The sequence below is a fragment of the Microplitis demolitor genome, chromosome 10, assembly GCF_026212275.2.
Source record: "Microplitis demolitor isolate Queensland-Clemson2020A chromosome 10, iyMicDemo2.1a, whole genome shotgun sequence".
NCBI lineage: Eukaryota > Metazoa > Arthropoda > Insecta > Hymenoptera > Braconidae > Microplitis > Microplitis demolitor.
Window position 1 is genome coordinate 7,189,198 of NC_068554.1, and position 23,180 is coordinate 7,212,377.

Here is a 23,180-nt window from a genome sequence, read left to right on the forward strand (position 1 = left end):
AAATACATGAATTTTTTTTATGTAAACAAAATAAATTATTTCTGGTAAATAAATAACATGTAGTCGTCTTAAATATATAAAATCTTAGAATATTTATAATAATCTAACATATGTTAGAAAATTAGAACTACTTTCAAATAGAAGTTCAGTTTTTTAGTAATTATTTAAATACACACAGATGAGTAGAGAATTTTCATACACTGAATAAAATATTTATTTGAGCCGACTAAGATTTATTTGAGCCAAAGATATCGTATATTTAGATATGGCCAAACAAATATTTAATTGTGAGAAAGATATAATATATTTGAGTAGTTTAATTCCGTGAAATAAGTGATTTATTTGTGATAAAGAAATGATCCAATTGTTACAAATAAATAAGGGCTTTGAATACATATGTATACACTGAGAGAACAATTTATTTGAGCTAAATGAGATTTGTTTCAGGCAAATATATCCCATATTTGAATGGACCCAATTATTGTTTATTTGAGACAAAGATATGGTTCATTTGAATGAAATAATGATTTGTTTATAGTTAACAAATCTGTATTTGATAGCGCCACCAGCCGCAGTGGATTTTTTTTAACCAAGATTTGTTAACTATAACCAAATATATATTTGAATGAAATAAATGATTTTGTTCAGTCAAATAAATCTATTAGTTGGTTCAAATAAATTGCTCTCTCAGTGTAATATTGCCAAATTTCAGGTTATTTACCACACGTTTAATATCTTTACCACAAATGTATCAATTACTTATCACAAATAAATGATACATTTCCGTCAAATTATAAAACTATTCGAATCAACTTTATTTGAGACAAATTTTTCTTTTTTTTCAGTGTACACGGAGAGAAAATTATGGTAACTATTCCTAGTACGTTTATGAAATATCATCCCATACCATTATGGCAATGATTATTTGGGATTATGTGATATAGACCCATACTTTCTGGGAAAAGTTCCCATAAGTATGGGAACAATTTCTATCATTATGGTAACAGTTCCCATATCGCATGTGAAATAATCATGGTAGTAATTACCATACTCATAGGAATAATTCCCATAAGCAAATAGTAACCAGTCCTATAACCACATTGTAATGGTTCCTAAGCGTATATGGGAATAAGCCCTATATATTATGGTAACTATTCCTCTAATATCATGGTAAACATAACCATAATATTATGGTGAACGTTACCATGATATTATGGTGAACGTTACCATAATATTATGATAACGATTACCATAATTCCATAGGAACTATTCTAATACCATATGGGAATTATACCCATAATTATAGGAATAATTCCCATAATATTTAGAAATTATAATAATTTTTTTTTGTACAAAGCGTTTTTTTTGTATATTACAAAATATTACAAAATTTTAAGTATACGAAAAAAACGCTTATTACAAAAAAAAATTATTATAATTTCTAAATATCATGGTAACCATTACCATAATGTATAGGAATTATTACCATAATATTATGGTAACCATTATCATAGCTACATGGTAACGATTACCATAATTCCATAGGAACTATTCCGATACCATATGGCAATTATACCCATAATTATAGGAATGATTACCATAATATATATGGGTGCCGTTCCTATAATCAACATTTCAAAAAAATTGGTTACCATGTATTATAGGAACCATTCCCATAATATATTGTAACTGTTACCATAATTTTCTCTCCGCGTAGGTAAATAAATAAATCATAATAGCTAATGTAAATATTTGATATATTTTATTGAAAATAATTCGATATTTGTTAAATGTATATTTGATCGCAACAAAGATTCATTTATTTATTACAAATAGGCTTCCTTACCATAAATGAAAGGTTTACTTGCGGCAAAAAATGTATTTATTTAAGGCAAATAACCATAATAATGGAATCAACTGCTATATATAAACGTCGAATACATTTGTTTGTCATAAAGAAATATTGAACGAAAAATCTCAACAAAATTTGCAAACACACTAACTTTTTCAATGTAAGCATGCTCATGAATTTTTTAAATCAACAGTTATTTTTTCAATGTTAACATGAAAAATTACCATATACAGTATCAGAAAAACCCCTATATATCAACATAGAAATCATTTTTATAATGATGCAAAAAAAATTCCAATGCAAAACAGGAATTTCCACTTTCTCTTTGTGTACGTGGAGAAGTTATTTTTGTTTGAAATTCTATGATGCTACAGTAAAGCCGGACCATGTTGGTCACTTAATAGAAATTAAAGTAAAAACATGTAAAAATTACTATGATTATAGTAAAATTTACAATATTATGGTAACAGTTATGTGCGATACAATTTTTGTCAATTCTATGATGGCCATAATAATTTTCGCATACAGGTGGCTAATATGATCCGGCTTTACTATGACACCACAGCCCTTCAAACGAGACTAATTTTTCTATGCAGGTTAGTTTTACCACCTTTAGATGATAATTTATGTAACCTACTCTCAAGGTAAAACATCACTCACTCTCTAAAGTGCATTACTGAAATTAACTAGCAAATAGTAAATATTTACTAATTTTCATCACTTTACTTTTACAGAGCATCCTCTTTCTCACACTTAGAGAAATAAACGGAAGTATCCTTGTTACATTCATACAATAAAAGAGAATTTACGAACGATTATTGTTGGTAACGAATTATAATTTTTGAAAATACAAAATATTTAGGCCTCGATTAAGGTTCCAAAAAATCTTGTAGCCATCCCGGGTCAAAAAATGACCTAAGTTTGACATATTTAACTTAAACACAAGTTAATTGAACCCAACCAAGTGAAATTCAACTTCTTTGGCTTAAATTGTTACTAAATAAGTCAACATTCAAAAGTAAGTCAAAAATGAATGAATAGTGCATTTAATTTTGACTTGCTTTTGGATAAGTTGACTTAATTAGTATCGATTTACTTGAAAAAAGTCAAATTTGACTTGGTTTTACCTTAGTGGACTTAAAATGAAATCGAAAAATTCAAATTTTATTTTTATTTTTCACTCGGGATCTTCAATTGTAATAAATTGTACTACACCTTTTTAACATGTACTGTTACAAGTACGATTTTAGAGAGAAATTATTTTTTTGCTAGCGAAGTCAATTTGTTCTGACAACAATAGAAGATTTACCATTACAGCCGATAGTAATTGTACCCATGATATTGTACTTGATTAGTATTAATTCCGTATGACAAAAAAAATTTTGAAAATGAATTTACGAAATATTAAAAGATTTCAACTAATTCCATTTTATATTTTTAACTAAAAATGAATGGAAGTAAAATATTGTTCTCGTTAATAAATTTAAAATATTTTCACAAAGATAAATTTACTTGAATTATCACAAATGGGTCTCTTAAAAGTTAATATTTCACTCATATACAGCTAAAAAGTTTCAAGGGTTGAAAAGATCTAAAAATAAATTGTTACTGAAGTAAAAATTTTTTAAAAATATCCATAATTTTAAAAATATTTAAACAATAATGAATTATGAGTTTAAATTTAGATCGGATTATTTACAGCGTACCCAAGGCCGATGGCAACAATGTCGGTACGGATAGTTAGCATTCATTTATTCATGGTACTTCATAAATAAATGTATGATCGTCTCATGGACATGGTCGAAATAAGCCTAGAGACAGGAAGATATTATGTAACCAATTTAAAATCATCTCATCCTTTTTTATTTATTTTATTCCATTTTACTTCATTCTGTGAAATAAAATTCAAAATAAAACAACAAAAATTCACTATTTAAATTTGTCCCAAATGAATCTTTTTAAGGCAAGTTTTAATTTGAAAATAAAATGGCGTAACAGTATCAACTAAAAGGCAAATCAATGTGAAACGATTACACGGTAGTCTCAAGTGGAAAATAAAATAAATCGAGAGCTTTAGAGTGAGCAAGAAATGGATGAATAAAAAATAAAATGAAAGGAAAATAAAGAAAAGAAAATAGTTGCAATGAGTAAAAATAGCAACAAGAGTTGTAAAGAAAAGATATGCGCTTGTGTAGTGGCTAGGTTTGCGTTTTCTTCGTTGTTACTTTAGATGTAGAAAGCAATGTTGAAAAAAAAGGTAAAATAAAATGAAAGAAAAAAAAAGGATAAAAAAAAATTGTGAAAAAGGGAAAAGATGGGTGCTCAAGAAGGTCGAAGCTTTTGTTTCGCTTTTCAAGTTATTCCTGAGGGGCAGATTAGCTTGCACGATCCAAGCAAACGGCATAACAGACAAAGAGAAAATGTACACGAGACATTTTAAACAACAAGGGAGTTTCGAAAGAGTAAAAGAGAGGGAATGAAGTAAAAAATAAAAAAAAATAAACAAACCAAAGCAAAGCGAACCCATTTCTAGCATAAGTCGAACAGTAGTCTCTTGTGTGTTAGAGAAAAACTAAAATTCTGCTATAATATTCTGCCTAATTCACATTGAATTTTACTGTCGCATTTAAATCTTTCGTTACATTATCATAAATTATAACACGTACTTTATTTCATTATTCATGCTAAGTAAAAGTTTAATCTGGATTCTGAAAACTTTGCGGTGAAAATAATTAGCGATACAAAAAAATGAATAGTGTAATATCGGGAAGCTTGTAAGCTGGTGAGTTGTGTCAACGAAAACTATTTGAGATTGATAAATGACAGTTTGTAACTAAAAATCTTACTTAAACTTTGTATGAAGTATAGAATATATAAACTGAATATATAAACTTAGATGATGTTTAAGTCTGACAAGACGTATATACATCTGTCATAAATCCACTTCTATCTTATTTGAATAACTTTTGACAGACTTGTGATTAAGATCTGTCATCTATCTTTATCATTAATCTAGTTTCAGTCATAGTTAACCAAAAAGCGATGGAACTTATTTATAAAATAATTTTAATCTTCTTTTTTAATTTTCACATATTTGCATGATAGTAAATTCTGCTACTTAATGAAAATTTATTTCAATTTTTAAGTGGTTTAAATAAAGAATTTTGTCTCTGAAAAGATGAAAAAATTAAAATCAATAAATTCCATATGGATTTTAATTTTCAACGTCAGTATTCGAAATTCGTATCTTATTGACAGAAATAATTTGTAATAACGTTCATAAAAAGAGTATTGATAATTAATTTCAATACAATAACTCTGAAATTCGTTATTGATCGGCTGTCATATCAAACCCGAAATATTTCAATTCTGATATTAAAGTTTATCAAAGTAAAACAACTAGTTTATCAAAAGCTGCTATTTTTTATTATGCTACCGTTAAATTAATGCTGCTGTGAATACTCGAAAAAAAAAACAAAAACAGTCAAAAAATAAAATATCAGCTGAAATTGTAATGAAAATATGTTGATATTAATATTAAAAAGATTATTTCTGTACGAAAATTTAAAACTAGTGCTATATGAAAATCTAGTCAATTAGTTGAGCCTTTCAAAAAATACACTGAGAGAAAAAATATACCATTTTTGAGAACAGATTTTCTTGACTAAAAAATTACACTCAAATGAGAATTTTTTAAGAAATCATATATTTAAAACTAGATGAATTTCTTGAGAGAAAAAATTTATACTTAGTTTCAAACCTTTAGATAAATCCACGAGTGATTAAATTTAAATAAAACAATAATCGTTTATATCATGTCAATAAATTCTTAAAATGAGAATATATGTATTATTCGTAATTATCGAGAATACATATAACACATTTACTACTGAAAGGAACATGTATTATCTAGTAAGCAAAAGGTGATTGTGAACAGGATAACCAGTCATGTTTTTGATATAATGTGTAGCATAGTAATGGTTACTATGTTGAATCGTACTCAGTCGTATGTAAAAACGACCCACTCTTATTATAACGAGAACTAGAAATATACTAAGATCAGTTTCATCATACTTTACGATCATTCTTGTGCAGCATAGTAACCATTCCCGGGAAAAAATCGTCATGCACGATCATACTTGATCATGCATGATTTAGACATGGCCGTGCATGATCCAGGCATGACTTTGCATGATTCATGCATAGTAATTACTACACGGAGAGAAAATTATGGTAACAGTTACAATATATTATGGGAATGATTCCCATACTGCATGGTAACCGGTTTTTTTGAAATGTCGATTATAGGAAGGGCACCCATACATATTTTGGTAATCATTCCTATAACTATGGGTATAATTCCCATATGGTATCGGAATAGTTCCTATGGAATCATGGTAATCGTTACCATGGAACTATGATAATGGTTACCATCATATTAGGGTAATGGTTACCATAATATTATGGTAATAATTCCCATACATTATGGTAATGGTTACCATGATATTTAGAAATTATAATAATTTTTTTTTTTTGTAATAAGGGTTTTTTTCGTATACTTAAAATTTTGTAATATTTTGTAGTATACAAAAAAAATAACGCTTCTTACAAAAAAAAACAAAAAAATTATTATAATTTCTAAATATTATGGGAATTATTACCATGATATTATGGTAACCATTCCCGTACTATTATGGTAACTATTCCTATAATATTATGGTAACGGTTACCATAATATCATGGTAATAATTTCCATAGATTATGGGAATGATTACCATAATATTATGGTAACAATTACCATAATATGATGGTTATGTTTACCATAATATTATAGGAATAGTTACCATAATATATAGGGCTTATTCCCATATACACTTAGGAACCATTACAATGTGGTTAAAGAATCGGTTACTATTTGCTTATGGAAATTATTCCTATGAGTATGGTAATTATTACCATGATTCTTTCACATGCGATATGGGAACTGTTACCATAATGATAGGAATTGTTCCCATCCTTATGGGAACTTTTCCCAGAAAGTATGGATCTATATCCCATAATCCCAAGTAATCATTACCATAACAGTATGGGATGACATTTCATAAACGTACTAGGAACAGTTACCATAATTTTCTCTCCGTGTATCTATTTTTTTCCGTTTATGTTGTTATAGAAATTTGTCGTATGTTACTCAGGAAACATTCCTCGACAAATAAAATAATTACTTTTAGACAATACATAACAAGTATAATTCCGATGTTGACATGGTAAAAATCCTCATAATGACATAAGAACTTTTTCTATATTACATGGTTATTTTTACGATGTCACCAATGGAATAATTTGTCTGTGAACAAAGAGATTTTTACTATGTAACAAGAATAATTTATATTTTAACATCGTGTAATTTCCTGTGTCAAAATTTGAAAATACCTATGCGAAAGTGGAAAGAATGACCTTTTTTTATCCATATAGAATAATTTAAAAATTTTCTGATGGTTTAATGATGAATTGATATGGTTTATATTATTATTATTTCAATGAAAGTAATTTCCTTGCAATAATAATAACAATTAATTAACTAAAGAGCAAAAATTAAAGAACAAGCATGATCTTAATTTCTTTTTTTGGGATGAAAATTATGTGGGGAAACGAATGGAATGACCACCAAGTATATATATTATATATATATATATATATATATATATATATATATATAAGTAGAATGGATGTAATGTTATGGTACGTTGACTGCCACGGACCATGTGATTCCCTACAAGTCTGAGGGCCTTCTACGCTAGGCTGAATTTACTTCTATCCTTTGATATACCTTTTATCTCATACTATCTATTTTCTTTTACCTCTCATCAATCACTCCCACAAAGCTCGATGTTGTAAGTTATATATATTTTTTGTTCAATCTCATTTATTAAATTTCGGCAAAATGTTTTTTTTCAAACGCGGATCCTTTACTAAGTTTCGGGTGTGCAACGTTATGAGAGGATAAGCGAGACGCAGCACGAAGGGATGAGAACGGAGAACGTGAGAAAATATATGTAGTTGACCGTAAGCCATAAGCCTAAAAAAATAGATTGAATAAACTAAAACGGCGACAAAGGTTGTTTTTATAGCGGCTTGGTCAACGAGAGTCTTAGGCCACCATAGCCACTGACCCCCGTCATATATATATCCAATTCAATCTAACTCCTGATCAAATTATCACCCTGATAAAATTCTCATTCCGTTTTATTCGTTATTCACGCGTTTCCAACGTTTTATACAAACATTTATATCGCAAACAATGGTTTTAAATCAAATTAAATAAAGGGCTCGTATAATAAAAAATTAAATTTCAAATTTCATTACACTTTTTTTTTTAATTAGATCTGAAATAGTTACATAAGCACTAAGACTTTAATTACAGGTTTTATTATATTTTATTTGTATAAGAATTTAAAATTTTACTCATATTTGTTTACGAGGCGTCTATTTTGCAGTTTTTTTACAAGTGCAATGAGCGAACTTTACTATCTTATAATTAACATCGTTTTAATTTTCCTCAAGATTTCGAGATAAATTATCTATAAGAACCTATTATCTATGTGCTTCATATATTTTTAATAGAGTTTATGACTTCTAATTATAGTGAAGAAATTACTGTTTGAAACTGAGTATATTTATTGATTAGTTAGTTTTAAGGGGATAAGCGGGCAAAACAAAACCGGGTGGGTTATATACAGAAAAAAAGGTTGACTTGGTCCAAGATAATTTTCGCCTTCATTTTTTTATTCTGGGACTGAGTAATTGGGTTTTTTTAATCCGAGAACATTTTCTTCGACTAATATTATAAAAATATTGTATCAAGAATAATTAAATTTTAATTCAAGTTAAATAATCTTGGTTTAAGAATATTTATTTCAAGTCAAATATATTTTGTTTCTAACCAAGTAAAAATAACTATCAAAACAAGATACTTTTCTGTCTTGGTTGGTGAGTATAGCAAATTGTCACAATATATATCAACATCTCAAACCAAGAACTTTTTTTGCGTGACAGAAGAACATTTACTCTCAGTTTGAGAAAACTACATTATCGACTCCAGACAACGGTCTATTGTAGTGAGAAAATTTTAATTTTGATTTAAATAAATTATAATCTTAGCTTAATAAAATAACTTTTTTTGAATCATGAAAATATTTACTTAACAGAAGACATAAAATTCTCCCATTGATGATTTTTTTTCTTGACTTAAAAAAATTCTAGTCTCGATTCAAGAAAATAAATGACTCTACTTAAAAAAATATATCGACCTATATTTTTCAGTGAATCTAACCTAATATAAATATTAAATATTGTCAAGCAGGAAAGTGTATGCGTATATTTAGAATACCGCAATACAGCAGTAGAGAGGATAAGGAATAAAAAACTCTTTCGATTAAATGGCTTATGAACGAATTGAGAAAAATAAATAGTTTGCTCATGGTAGGAATCGAACCTAGACCGATTCGGTATCACGCGAGAGCTTTACCAGTTATGCTACCCGACCATTTCCTGAACATTCGTTCACTTTACCCATATCTAGTTAGCACACTGTACAATGTAGAGTCTAAACTACCGCCACTTTAGTATAGTACAGTTAGCTTTCCCAAGAGAATTTTTGCGTTGAGCCGTGAGCGCAGTTGCTGTTGGTTCAAACGTCTACGCTTACTTGCCGCAACACAACAAATACTTAAGCCAAGATATTTCTTACCATTGAATCGAGTACTTTTAATTCTTGACTCGAGTCACAAATCATCTCGTTTCAAAATAAATTATTCTTCAAGAAAGAATATTTTACTTTTCGGACAATTGATTATATATTGGGGCAAAATATTTATTTTTTTCACTTTAAGAAAATATTTTTTACTTCAAGAAACATATATTATATTGGTTGAATAAACAAAAAATATTATGCCAAGATGATTAAATTTAAGAAAATTTTGCTCTTGAACCAAGAAAATTATCGTTTTCATTTAAAATTGCAAAAAATATTCTTGCGGCAAGAAAAAATTTCTTACGCCAAGATATCCTTTTTTTCTGTATACAAGCCACCCGAAAAATTTGATAAAAATTTTTGCAGTTCATTTTTTATTAATTTTAAATCTTATCTCATATTGGTCGTTAAGTATTTTTGGATAATTCTGTTAAGTAAAAGCACCGAGTTTCGAAACGGCACCACTTGTGGTCATTTTATACTTGCCTTTGATGTAAATAAAATATAAAAAATATTGTTACTAGAATATAAACTGCGTGTTTCCATGCCTGTTTAGCCAATCCAAACAAGCCAATTTCAAAACATTGTGGTTTAGCGGGTAACTGATTGTTAGCTTCTTCCCTAGAGAAGAAAACGTATCGTTTATATCCATTAAATTAGTTTCTGACTTAATTTCAGCCCTTTTATTTATTTAAAACCTCAGAATAATCATACGTCATTTTACCCGGCCGCAAGTTGACAATTCAATTTGCACATGTATTATTGCTTTTAATTTGTGCTATTTTGATTGATGGCTGTAGACGTTTTAAAAGTTTTTGGTTAAATGCCGTCATTTTGAAAAATATAGTGTGTCACAAAATAAAATATGATTTCAGATTTGGTGTAATATCAGCCTTCGCTTTCGACTCAGGCAGTCAACCGTGTCTTTTACTGAAATCGTCTTGTTTCATCCCTTGTCTCATTATTGAATACAATAGAAATATCAGTCGTATTTTACGTATCGGATAAATCACACTTTAAAAACTCTTTAAGTCCAGCGTTCAAATCAGATACGCAGTGTCCAGAATTAGTTGTTCTACCTTAGAAACAAAACATGTATGTACTTGAAGAGGAAAATACTGTCGTTCCTACTATCTCTTAATCGTTATTATTACAGACGCAAAATTTTTAACTATTACTACAATCGAATTCCACTAACATAGATAGTAAGTCTACATGGAGAAAAATGTCGGCTCGGAACCTACTAATTTTTAATATGCTGTCGACCAAACTTGAAACAGGAAGGGAAGCATCCAAAAAATTATTATGCTGTATCATAATACTTACTACGCGCGAGACACTTATTGATAAGATTTAATAACAATTTCTTCTATACATTAGAATAGTTGTGATGCGGCACAATAATTTTTCATAAAAGCATAATACAGTAGAGACTCTATAACTTTTTCTTTCTGTAACTTTGACTTTCCTTAATTTCTCCTCCGACAGCAGGGGAAGTGTTCTCCCACTATCACTCAACTGTACATGCGCAAAGGTAAAACGCGGTTCTGCGTATAGGCGTTGCGCATAAACTGAGTATTCTAACCCTAAATTTGTGTACGTAAATAAACATTTAAGTTAAATAAGCTTTAATATTGTGAAAATCAATAAAAAAAAAAAATTATTACGTGATGGAAAATGAGTTTCATTGGAAAAATTGATTTTTTATTTAAAAAGTTTAACAACAATAAAATTGACATATTAATTTTTGAAAAAACCTAACCTTTAAAATTTTAAAACTCGTGGGTCGTTTCGACTGACTCACTGCTTTTAAGCCACGCCTTCTAGTAAAAAGAAGGAGTACTTCTACAATTTTAATTCCTGGAATTTTGGATTGGTCTCAGTCAAAGTTAGAGAGACTCCACTGTAATTTTTTGGATGATTCCCTTCCTGGTTCAAGTTTGGTCGACAGCATAATAAAAATTGGTAAGTTTTGAGCCAACATTTTTCTCCGTGTACAGAGAAGCGGAAATTTCCTAGAAATTCCGACTTATCGAATGCCTCTTCTTTTTTAAAGAGTAAACTAGACCGCATGCACTGCTACATCTATATGAATAGTGCAATCTAATGAATAATTGTCATAAAAAAGTGCCATTTTTTGTGTTTTATAAGCTTTTCAAAGTTAATACTCTGAGATGACGCAGTTTACTCCGCTTTTACATCATTATTTTAACACCGCCGAATTACGACGCCTACACCCGTGTTATTTCATTTTAACACCGCTCTTCTTACAGTGTAGTGAATGTGGAGTGGATGACTGTTCATTAATTTCCTCTTATTGAAATTCACTCCTAAAAAGAGTTTATTTTAACATTAAAACTTCGAAATAGAGTCAATGCAGATTGATAACGTCACATAAAGTACATTATAGATATAGAATTTGTATTAATAAAGTGATACCAATTTAGAATCATTGTATTTGGAATCAATAAAGATAGAAAATTTATATCAATTGGTATAATTCTAGTTTCACTTTTTTCCGTGCAAATATATAAAAATTTAATACTTTGAAAAATGTCAATGGGGACATTAAATTAATTATTTAGATGAATGAAAATGTTTTAGTATTATTAAAAAGTGTGTAAAACATCAGGGAAGAACAAAAAACTATTATCTTGAAGAATAAAGTAATCTGATTGAATAAAGCGGTAAAAAACGATAGCACCTGGTTCGCCGGACATGACAAGCAAATTCTTCAAGCTCAAAGGGAGTTTCGGTAGTGTTATGTATAGCAGAATGAACGTGCGGGTGCTGGTGAGGGTGCGGGTGAAGAAGCATAGCATAGAAGAGTAGCGGCAACGTTGAAGAAGGGTATGGAGAGACTGTCGGATCGTCCCCGGAGGCGAGGAAGGGTAGAATTGAGACAAAGGGTGCCACGAGAACAATGCTATGTAATCTCAAGCCCTTGAAATAGCCCTGTCCTGCTTGAAATAGCCCGGTCTGTAGCTTCAAGCCATCACCCAGGTTCCTCTCGAGCTCTTATACCCCTACGGCCTGCAACAACTCCCATCGGAATCTCTCCCCTTTCTCTTTATACCTTACGCAAATTTCCACCTTACCCATTCGTTTATATCACCCAATGAGCTCTAACTTAACCCGAACAGACCTCGGGTCTTCTGCCTAGACACTGCGGTCACTAAAAAAATTTAAACGTTTTAAAAAAATAAAAAAAGGGTCAAAGTCCCTCGGGTTAAATAAGTTGTCGAATAATTTTTTTAACTATGAAATAAATCGTCAAGTTAATTTTAGTTTTTTATTTCTTTTTTTAGACAAAAAGTCACAGACATTTTTTTCAAAATTTTACCTGAAGTAAATAAATATCTTCTTACATATAATGTATGTCGTTCATGGGATTCTATGATCTATTAAAAATAATTTCTTAGCAATTTGAAGCTTATTAACATAAATAGATTCAAAATAATGATTGCGTGACTTTATATAACAAAAGCAAAACTGACATAAAATGGCGGTCGACGTAATCTAATAAAGGAAACATGAGACTCACGCATCGAGTTAACTAGAAGTAGATTATTTCACAGCCAAGTAATCATCAGCACAAACAACAGAAGGGGAGAAACGGGCGCAATAAAAATAAATATAAATATAATTTTTTTTGTGCTGTTTCTACTTTCTGAGAAACCATAGAATTACTTCATGTTAATATGAGTCATTTAAAAAAAAAAAATCTGTGGAGTGAAATAAATCATCTGAAAAAATGAAAGATTTTTACCTTTATTATAGTAATTAATAAATTAATTTTCTGTTGAAAATTTAATAAATAAATGAAAAAAATATTGTAAATTTATTATTTGAACAAAAATTTCAACAAAATAATTTTTGACTGATTTTTGGACTCATTGACTGTTTCACTTTGCCCCATAATGTTCACTTTGATCTCTCGTACAATTTTTGAAAAAATGTATTAAAAGAGTCCGGTTTGCCCCGCTTACCATAAACATTATAAAAAAAAAACATTCAATAATTAAATTTATTTCAGTGCAACGCAAAAACTATTTCTTAAATAAATAACATCTTATATGGGTTTGTAATCTTTAAATATTATTTTTTACTGTCTTATTTAAAAAGTTTTGCCGGGAAAAAAGAAGGAAACTCGGATTACCATCTCGGTGGTACGTAACTCGTTAATATTTATTAGTAACGTCGCGTAGCCGCAATTTAGCATGAAGAAACAGTGAACAAAGAAATATAATAATCATAATAATAATAATAATAATAATAATAGCCATCATAGAGCAGAAGAACAAGTAAAGGAGTAAGAAGTGAAAGAAAAATAAAAAAAAAATATTAGGCTATTCTATAAAACTTTCACTGTCAAATTAGAAGTTCCCTTGAAATTGTGTAAGCCGCTGAAACTAGCGGAAAATAAGTTTAAAAAGAAGGAAAAGTGATATGAAGAAGTGAAGAAAAAATTCATAAAATAATGACACAGGTATATTTAAATGTATATTATGAATGTAATAGTATTCGCTTAACAATATAATGTATATAAGCTAGCTTTACATGACTGGCACTGCAAGTTCTTGTGTATCACGAAGCTATTTTTAAGTCTCGGAGTTTCAAAGAGATTACCACTTTTATTCACATAGCGTGTTTCATACGACCGACATAAATAAATTACTTGTAACAAAGACGATAGTTAGATAACTTTAACAACTAAAAAAAAAAAATATATATATATATGCATGTTTTTAAATATATGACTGTCATTTTGCAGCAACATTTTAAATGTGCTCAATTTTGAAAATCATTCGGTACCCACTAAAAAATTCTCCCTTAGTTGTAGCCCGCAATAAAAATTTGAAAGATCACTGAGAATTTTTAAATAATTGCTATTAAAAATACAGAAATAAATAAATACATATTTCAGCTGCTGAAATTTCGACATTATGCAGGAAAGTTAAATTACGATTTTGTAGATTATTTTATGGCCTACAAAAAAAAAGGTCTTACTGGGTAAATAAATTTGAAACTTGAAAAGTTTTGGACATTATAATACAAAAAGATAAAAAAAGTAATTTAAATGTTGTATGCTCCTGAAAACTTTGCAAAGCAACTATGATTGTCATGATCATAAAAATAATTTTAAATAGCAAACTAACAATATTAGAAGTTTTGAGCTGTCTCTGTAATCCCTATATAGTAAGGGTAATTATAAGCTTAATTTAGTGTTCCAATACAAATTTAGCGTCGAAGAAGCTTTATTTGAATCTCTCCATATCATGGGGGAAATTTCTACACCATTTTACAAAAAAAAAAAATTTATGGTGTTATAGGGATGGTTCCTATAATATTATGGAAATGGTTCCCATAATAATATGGAAATAGTTCCCATAATATTGTGGAAATGGTTTCCATATTGGTATAGGAACTATTCCCATAATGCATAGCAAAACTGCTCATAATTTTCATTAAGTGACCAAAAACGGTACCCCTACCCTTGATCAAACTGAAGATTTGTAGCATACTTTTTTATGCTCACTGTAAAAAATTAGCGGAGTGAATGAGGATTTATCCGAAGTGAATTTAGATCAAATACGGAGCAGATTATTTTTTTATTTATTTAATATCCTTAGAGTGATATCACTCTACTGAAAAAAAAATCCTCATTTAGTCCGTATGCGGAGTGATTTATTTTTAAACTTCGGAAGTCGAAGTGACAAAGTAAATTCGGATTGAAATAAAATCCACGTTGACTCTGAATTCACTCCCGATTGTTATTGGGTATGTGTGTATACAATTAATATTATCATGGTATTATGATACAATCATGTAATGAAATATTATTAAATAAAGTAATTAACTCATGAACTTGTAATAATACTCAGATAATATTGTGGTTTAAATCCGGATATAACATTTTGAATTTAAACTCTCGACATCTTCCACTCCGATGTCCCGCCAATCAACGTTAACATTAATTACGGTACTAATTAAGATATTCACCAATTCATGTAGTTAATATACATATATATATGTATGTAGGAATGTATGCGGGTATATTATAGTAGATGTAATGAGTGTGGAGGAATAGAACCACAAATTCAAGAGGTATTTACACATTTATGTGTACAAATGTGTATATTTCAATGACAAACACTCGTTGGTTGTTGTGATGTTCTACATACATATATGTATATATATAAAATATTGATGTTTGTAGTTTGTATTAATTGTAATTGTAGTAAAATGTATACATTTGTACATTTGTATAGATGGATGCGTGTATTTGGTACATTGCACAAAGTTAATAATCGCGTGAATTGCGTTAATTAATTTATTGATTGTATAAAATAATTGTTGATTTATTAGTTTATTTATTAAAAATTAGTGAGTAATATAACGATTGGATGCTACGTTTTAATTGGTATTTTGAATTGTGTGATTTGAGTATTCTCTGAATTTGTAAAGTCGAAATAAAATTTTAGTTGGCAGTATATTTGTTGAATTTATGGTGATTAGTTTTTTTTATTGAAGAAAGTTAATACAGTTTGAGAAAATAAAAAATGTTAAATAAATAAACATAATTAATGTGAAGAAATAAATGTTATCATTGATTTATTTTTATTTATTTATTTAGCAATCTCTGGAACGATTTTAGTTGCACTTATCTGTATAGTGATGTTGAGATATATATTTAAGTATAGCGGGGGAGCTGTGATGGTCGTAAACGTCGGTAGAAAAAGAGACGACGTTGGCATGATATTTATGTTGGTATCCACCGTTTGGCAATAGCCAAGTCTTGTGGAATTGAAATGCAAATCATGGATTCAGGATGCAAATCTCATTGCACGGACTAACGCCAGTTCTGTTCAACTGCTAAGAGAACTTTAGGGAACGCTAAGAGATGAAGTTAAAGATAAAGATACTAAACCAAATACTTAAATTTATATATATATATATATATATATATATGACAATAATAACAATAAAGCAGTCAAAGGATAAAACAGAAGACGTCAAGCGTAAAATTTAAAAATTTTCTCAATTCTTCCGAGTCCAAAAAATTTCAAATTCATTTTAAATGATGAACTAAATTAAATTCAGGTCAAAACTATTTTAATGATAACAAATTAAAATAATTTATAAAAGAAAACTGGCAATCCGAAAATTTTTTTGATTTTCTTAATTATGTAAATTATCACTATCGAATTTTGTACTAAATTTAATTATGAAAAAAAAAAAAAAAAGTTCATTGCCTGCAAAGAAAAATAGCTATTTTGTACTCACAGCAATTGAAAATTATTTCGAAACAGAAAAGAAATAATTTTGAGAGACCGCGAACATGTACACAAAGAGTAGTGAGAGATGGGTTTACAAAAAATTGATTGCAATTCGGCGCCATTCTCAACGCGTAGTCCAGTATGGTATAAAAGTAATGCATTTCGTGCATAACGAGCCAGTCTACCCCTTCTATGTACACCCTCCTACCACCCTGTATATCCTCTGTACTGGATAAGAGAAAATGGGGGTGAATAGGGAAATCTACCCTCCTCACATGAACGTGGTCCACGTCTACCATAAACGATTCTGTCTTTTCTTTTATTTCTTTATTTTTTATACCACTAGCTCGTTTTCTCCCTCTTCATCATTTTTTTCGAGCTGGAACGCGAAATCACGAAATTGCCTAGACCATCCGGCACATCACACTCTCACCATTCTCTCACTCTCACTCTCCCAGAATCTACGATAAAAAAAACTGCTCTTTCTATACTAACAGTCAGCTGGACTTACACTGAACATTAATGCAATTTAGATACATTTTTTTATCCTTTATATTTTTGAAATGAATTTTGTAAATAAAAAGAACTGCTAAAATTTTTTTTCATAACGTCCCTAAGTGATTACAAACCAAATTCTGTATCATTTTTTTTGTTTAAATATCGAAAAAAAAAAAAAAAAAAATTCCTATTCTTTTTCATCAACATTCAAAAAAGATATTTTTTTTTTTTAATTTTTAAATTCCATGAACTGTCAAATTTTTTAAATAAATAATAAAAAAAGAATTTAAGATTAAAAAAAAATATATAAAAACTCCGCGGTAGTTTGTAATTTCGAATTAAAATTAAATTTATTATATTGAAAACACATTATCATAAATGTATCGACTATGAAAATTGACTTTTAATACTCAAAGAACATTTAATTAATTTTTTTTCAATATTTCCAATACAAGTAATTTAAATTACTTTTTTACAACCAACGACGAAATATCTTTACAGCCGTTGTATGCTAGTAGAATGATATAGCCAATATAAATGCATGATGTGAAATAAAAAAAAAGTTTTAAATAAAAAATATTTCTGCTAAATTTAACTCTGTTTTAATATCAATTCGATACTAAATAAAGTCTTCTTTTCTATATCAAACCATTGAAATACCCAATTAAAAAAAATACGTCAATGTTTAAATTTACAAGACATTGCTTAAATCTCATTAAAATATAATTTACAAAATATACGCAAGAGTGAATAAACGCGGAGTTAACTACCCCATCACTGCAGTTAAAAAATTATTTTTTCATTACTCACTATTGCTTTTTTGCTTGACATTCTCTTGATATTTTTTTTTTACCTTACACTCTTTCTACCCACCAACTCATACTCTCTCTTTGCCTTCTTCTTCTAATATCGTTACTTGAAAAAGCATCTACCAGATCCCTCATACTTACAGCATCCACCTATACGACAAATGCCCTTGTACATTCAAACACAGACACACACACATACACATACATAAACACAAATATAATCCAAGCACTCTTTTGATATTTTAGCAACACTAGCAACTAGACGAACGATGAGTAGCGTGTCGTAATGAAATCATCCAACGTACTTTGATCTTATCCATATTTTTTTACCCTTAAAATTTTTTATCATCACGTCTCTATTTTTGTTTAATGCCCTTACAAATAATTCACCCTCGCTTCAGAATTTTTTTACAACCAGCATATAATTAATATTTTAAATTCATTGCTCATTACCATAACTTATTACTTATTCATGCTAAAATGTTTTTTTAAAAAAGTTACCTTTGATAATTTATATTTATATTTTTATAAAACATAAAATTTTAAACTTAACAATTTACCTTATTGGGTGTAATGACTTGTAATAATTGAGGGTCTTCTGGTTGAGAAGCCCGCTGCTGCTGTTGTTCTTTCTGTTGGTGTTCTACTTGTGGAGATGAGTTGTCGATGTTAACCTGATTATCCGCGGTGGACGTGGTTGTGGTGTTGGCTCTCTGGCGCCCGAAATTGGGGTGGCTCACAGAATTGAAACGAGTGGGCTGTTGCTGTACGGAATTCGGAACAGACGTAACACGCTGTTCCAGTGGTTGATGATGCGGCTGATGAGCTGGAGGACGGGATGCTGCTTGTAGCGTTCCAGGGAAGGTGGGCACCGTAAGCGGGACGAATAGCATCGGGCTGCCGAGAATGGGCGCACTACCTCCAGTCACTGCGCCCGTCTCCTCCCTACACCTATTATTCATATACACATTTATTATTTTTACACTTAATATTTTACCTACTCACCATTTAATATTTATATTTTACATCAAAAACTTTTGTTATTGATTCAACTAATGAATTTAATAATCGCTAATTATTTTTTTTTTTTTATTATTGACGCACAATAAATAATAATTTTAATGACATATATTTTTATAAATAAAGTTCTTTAGCTATTGTTAGTATGTCAATAAAAAAAAAATATGAAACCCATGACGTGAGAGAAGTTAAGCCAGTGTACATTGTTATTGTATCGTAAAGTGATAAATGGAACGTTAATACAGCCAACAATTTATATACATACATACTAAAAAAAAAATACATAAATCACTTTGTTATATCAAGTTTCATAATATAAAATAATAATAAATATATATATTAAAATATTTATAATAAATATAATTTACCTGCACTCTTGTGCTAAAGATTGATGATGAGGATGGGTGTAGGGGGCTGCACGTACGGAGGTAATAGACGCCACCCTCGCAACCCTCAACGACAAACCAGATCTTTGGTTGGTGGGAAGATGAACCGGCTGTGATGTTTGATTGCCGGTATTATGAATGCAGCAGCAAGAGCGACAACCAGTTTGCTGTTGAGCTGATGGACTAGCGGGTACGCTCTGCAGCAAGTGCGGTACGGGGCCCCTGGGTCTCGTGGAGGATGAGCACGGGTAAACCCCAACAAGGCAACCCACCACCGCAGCCCCGGGGCCCGATGCGCTCCGAGCCAAAGCGCTCGGTGCCGAGGCCACCCCTTTGTCTCCCCGTCTTCTGCAGCTTCCGATGCACTTCCACCCACACCCTGCCTTACAATCACTTGTACAAAACAACGTCTCAGCCCTTAATCACTCCTAATCTCACTGATTACACTCGATTCAATTAATCTCTTTACTTACTCAATTTAATATTTTATATTAATATATTAATATTTATAAATTTATAAAATACCTTTCCTTTGTTGTTAGTCTGTGGTCTTTTTAACCTGACAACCCCTTTGTTGCCAACTTAAAGCCAAAGCCCTTTTTATACACACCCGACACCTTATCAATATAAATTAATCACACGATTTATTCCTAACCGAAGTTGTTCACTCAATGCCGCTGCATACATTGCATTTAACCGGCAACAGTAATTATTAAATATTATCGTAACACTTGCACGCACAGTTAGAACATGTTACTTCCAAAGTCACGTGATTATTGAGCAATTATTTTTTTTTCCTTGAAAAAAAAACAAAAAAAAATAACCACAGCGACTGGATAATCTACTGGGAATTTTAAAAGTCAAAGGGGTTCGGGACAAAGAGACAAAGGAACAAAATAAACAATTTATCAATTAAATAATTGGCAATCAACAATCGGCAATTGATAATTTACAATTTACAAACAAGTCTAGTTGTTTAAAAATCCGTAAAACCTTTGAATTCAACAAGTACACGTGAAAAGCGGTTGCCTATACGTCTGATCAAACATCGGTTGTTCCACTTATTTGCGCGGATTACGAGCAACCTTGTTGCTTCTCCACCGTTTTTTTTTTATTCACTGAGCTTATCTATAAATATTTTTTATCGGCTTTAGTGATGTCAGAATATTGAATTTTATTTAATGGTTATGTAACAACAATAGTAATAACAATAATGATGATGATTATGATTATGAAGGGATGGGAAGCCGTATTCTCAGTAAGACGACGGTTTTAACGTTGTCGAGAATACAAGGCCGAATAGGGTAAGCTAACCCGTGATGTCGGAAGGTCGCTCGCCGACTGACTAGTACTTCCGCTTTAGCTGTTGTGGGATTCACTATATAGTGGGGGTGCCTCGTTGAGTTGTTGTGTGTATGAGTGGTGAACGAGGCAGCCGGCAAATACAGCGGCAACGATGCCAGGCTTTAATTTAACTCTATCACTGTCGTTCAAATTCGTCTCCAACTGATTTCTCTTTCTCTATCTCTCTTTATCTTTTCCTCTTGCTCTCTTGCTTTCTCTCGCCCTTCTATAAACTTGTATTGGTTTGTATACTATTTACTGATGTGTACTCGTGTAAGCAGAGTGAAGTATACAAGTTACACACGGTAGCTTGAAGCAACGCGTCGGCTATCAAACTTGTTACTACTCACTCGTCACACAACCACTTTGCGATGGGTCAGGGATTTTTATTATTGCCAACCAATTGCTTTATCATTTTATGTCCACTGTCAATGATGTTATTATTTTTTTATTTTTAATTATTGAGCGCACACTTTTTATTTGAGCACAAGGGTTTCAAATTTAGTTTAATATTTACTCAAGTATTTTAACCACTTGATTGAAATTTAAATAATTTATTAAGCTGGTTGTTAATTATTTATGAGTACTTGTAGGTATATTAGTACAGTAGCTGAAAGCCGGTCCATGCTGAAGTAGTAATGGACCGTTGAGATTGAGAAGAATAGTCTATGAAACCGACGTAACGGTAGTGCAGCGCCGACTGGGACGTAAAGATGAGAAAGCTTGCGTGTATCGCAATGTATCGTGGAGACTGAGCTCCACAGCCTGCCGTTGTGCTGGTAGTAGTTTAAAGATGGTGGTATTGCGAAAGGGGCAAAGTGAGGGGCGAAGCTTACCGCCGAGTGGGGATGAGCGTTTCGTTCTCTATACATTAAGCTTTCAAATATTATGTACATGTTTTTTTTTTTTTTTTTTTTTTTTTCATTATTTTCTTTTCACATTTTTTTTAATGATCTCTATTCAATTTTTTCATTTTGTTAAAATCAATAAAAATTTTCTAATTAAAACAACAATTATTTGAGATATTTCGCACAAAAAATAAAAGATATAGTGAAATTTAAAAATTCTTCCGATTTTCTATTTGAAAAAAAAAAAAAAAAAAAAAAAAAAAAGTTAAAAGAATAAAAATGAAATTGAAAACTCGAGTCAAATTCTTTTCACTTTGAAATGAAATGCCTCTTATGTAGATATATAAGTATTATTTTATATATATATATATATATATATATATATATATATATATATGGACGGATGTATAGATATGTACATTAAGCAAAAAATATGTACGTAAATGTAAAAGTTGAGATAGAGGGCGGCGAAGTAAAATGACAAAAAATATCGAGGAATAAAATATAAGCGAAGAAAGGAGAAAGCAAAAGGGTAGATGACAGAGTTCTTGGACATTCCTGGCACGGTATACGAGTCACGAGGAATTTTGTGTGAACCCGCATGGCACAAGTAAAATCTCATTCTGTCTATATATACGATGAATATCAAGAGTATAAACCACCAGCAAAGCGCAAGCGCAATACTACTTTTATGTTTAAATATATACATACATGTTAGGTGTAGATAACGACACAACACAACACAACACAGCACAACAGTCGTGTGCACAGATTCTCTGGTCTACTCTACGGTTACCAGAGAACGTCGAGATGAGAACGACAGCCAGGATTTCACAACAAAGCATACTCCCGGCGGAATGCCAGATATTTTACTAAAATCCAAAATCTATACTCGTTAAATTCCACCTTTTATATTTATATAAATATATAAGTACAAAACATTCATAAAAAATTGTTTAAAAAATATCGCAACTCAACATTGGTTGGAAAAATTGTTTCAGTCTGAAATAATTTGTCTGTATGTGACCAAAAAATTTCTGGCTTGTGGGAAAATCTAAAAAATAAAACGAATAAGGCAATAAAGAAAAATTAAAAAGCGAAAAGGTAAAGGTTAGGGAAAATAAAAAAAATATAAAAGGGAAATATTGTAAGATGGGAAACTGTGGCAATAGAGGATAAACGAAAGCATCGTGTATAGTTTTGGATCGTGATACGGTTCTGTGCTTCTGATGGCCTGCTCGATGGAGAGACGAGTTGTACGAACTCTAGTATATTTATAATGACCCTATATGTATGCAAATGGTTGCATATCGTACAAACGTATCCCGCTCGTACGTGCGACAGAGGGCTCCAATGATGAGAGTACGCATGTATTGTGTATACCTACATG

General features: G+C 30.4%; 1 protein-coding gene across 1 annotated transcript in view; it reads right to left on the reverse strand.

The window, feature by feature from the left end:
- Positions 1-18,867, reverse strand: part of LOC103570517 (nucleolysin TIAR) — a 209,868-nt gene extending 191,001 nt beyond the window's left edge. Inside the window, exon 1 of the mRNA XM_014444861.1 lies at positions 18,753-18,867. The gene's annotated coding sequence lies outside the window, so the exon portion shown is untranslated. The remainder of the gene's footprint in view (positions 1-18,752) is intronic.
- Positions 18,868-23,180: the final 4,313 nt, after the last annotated feature.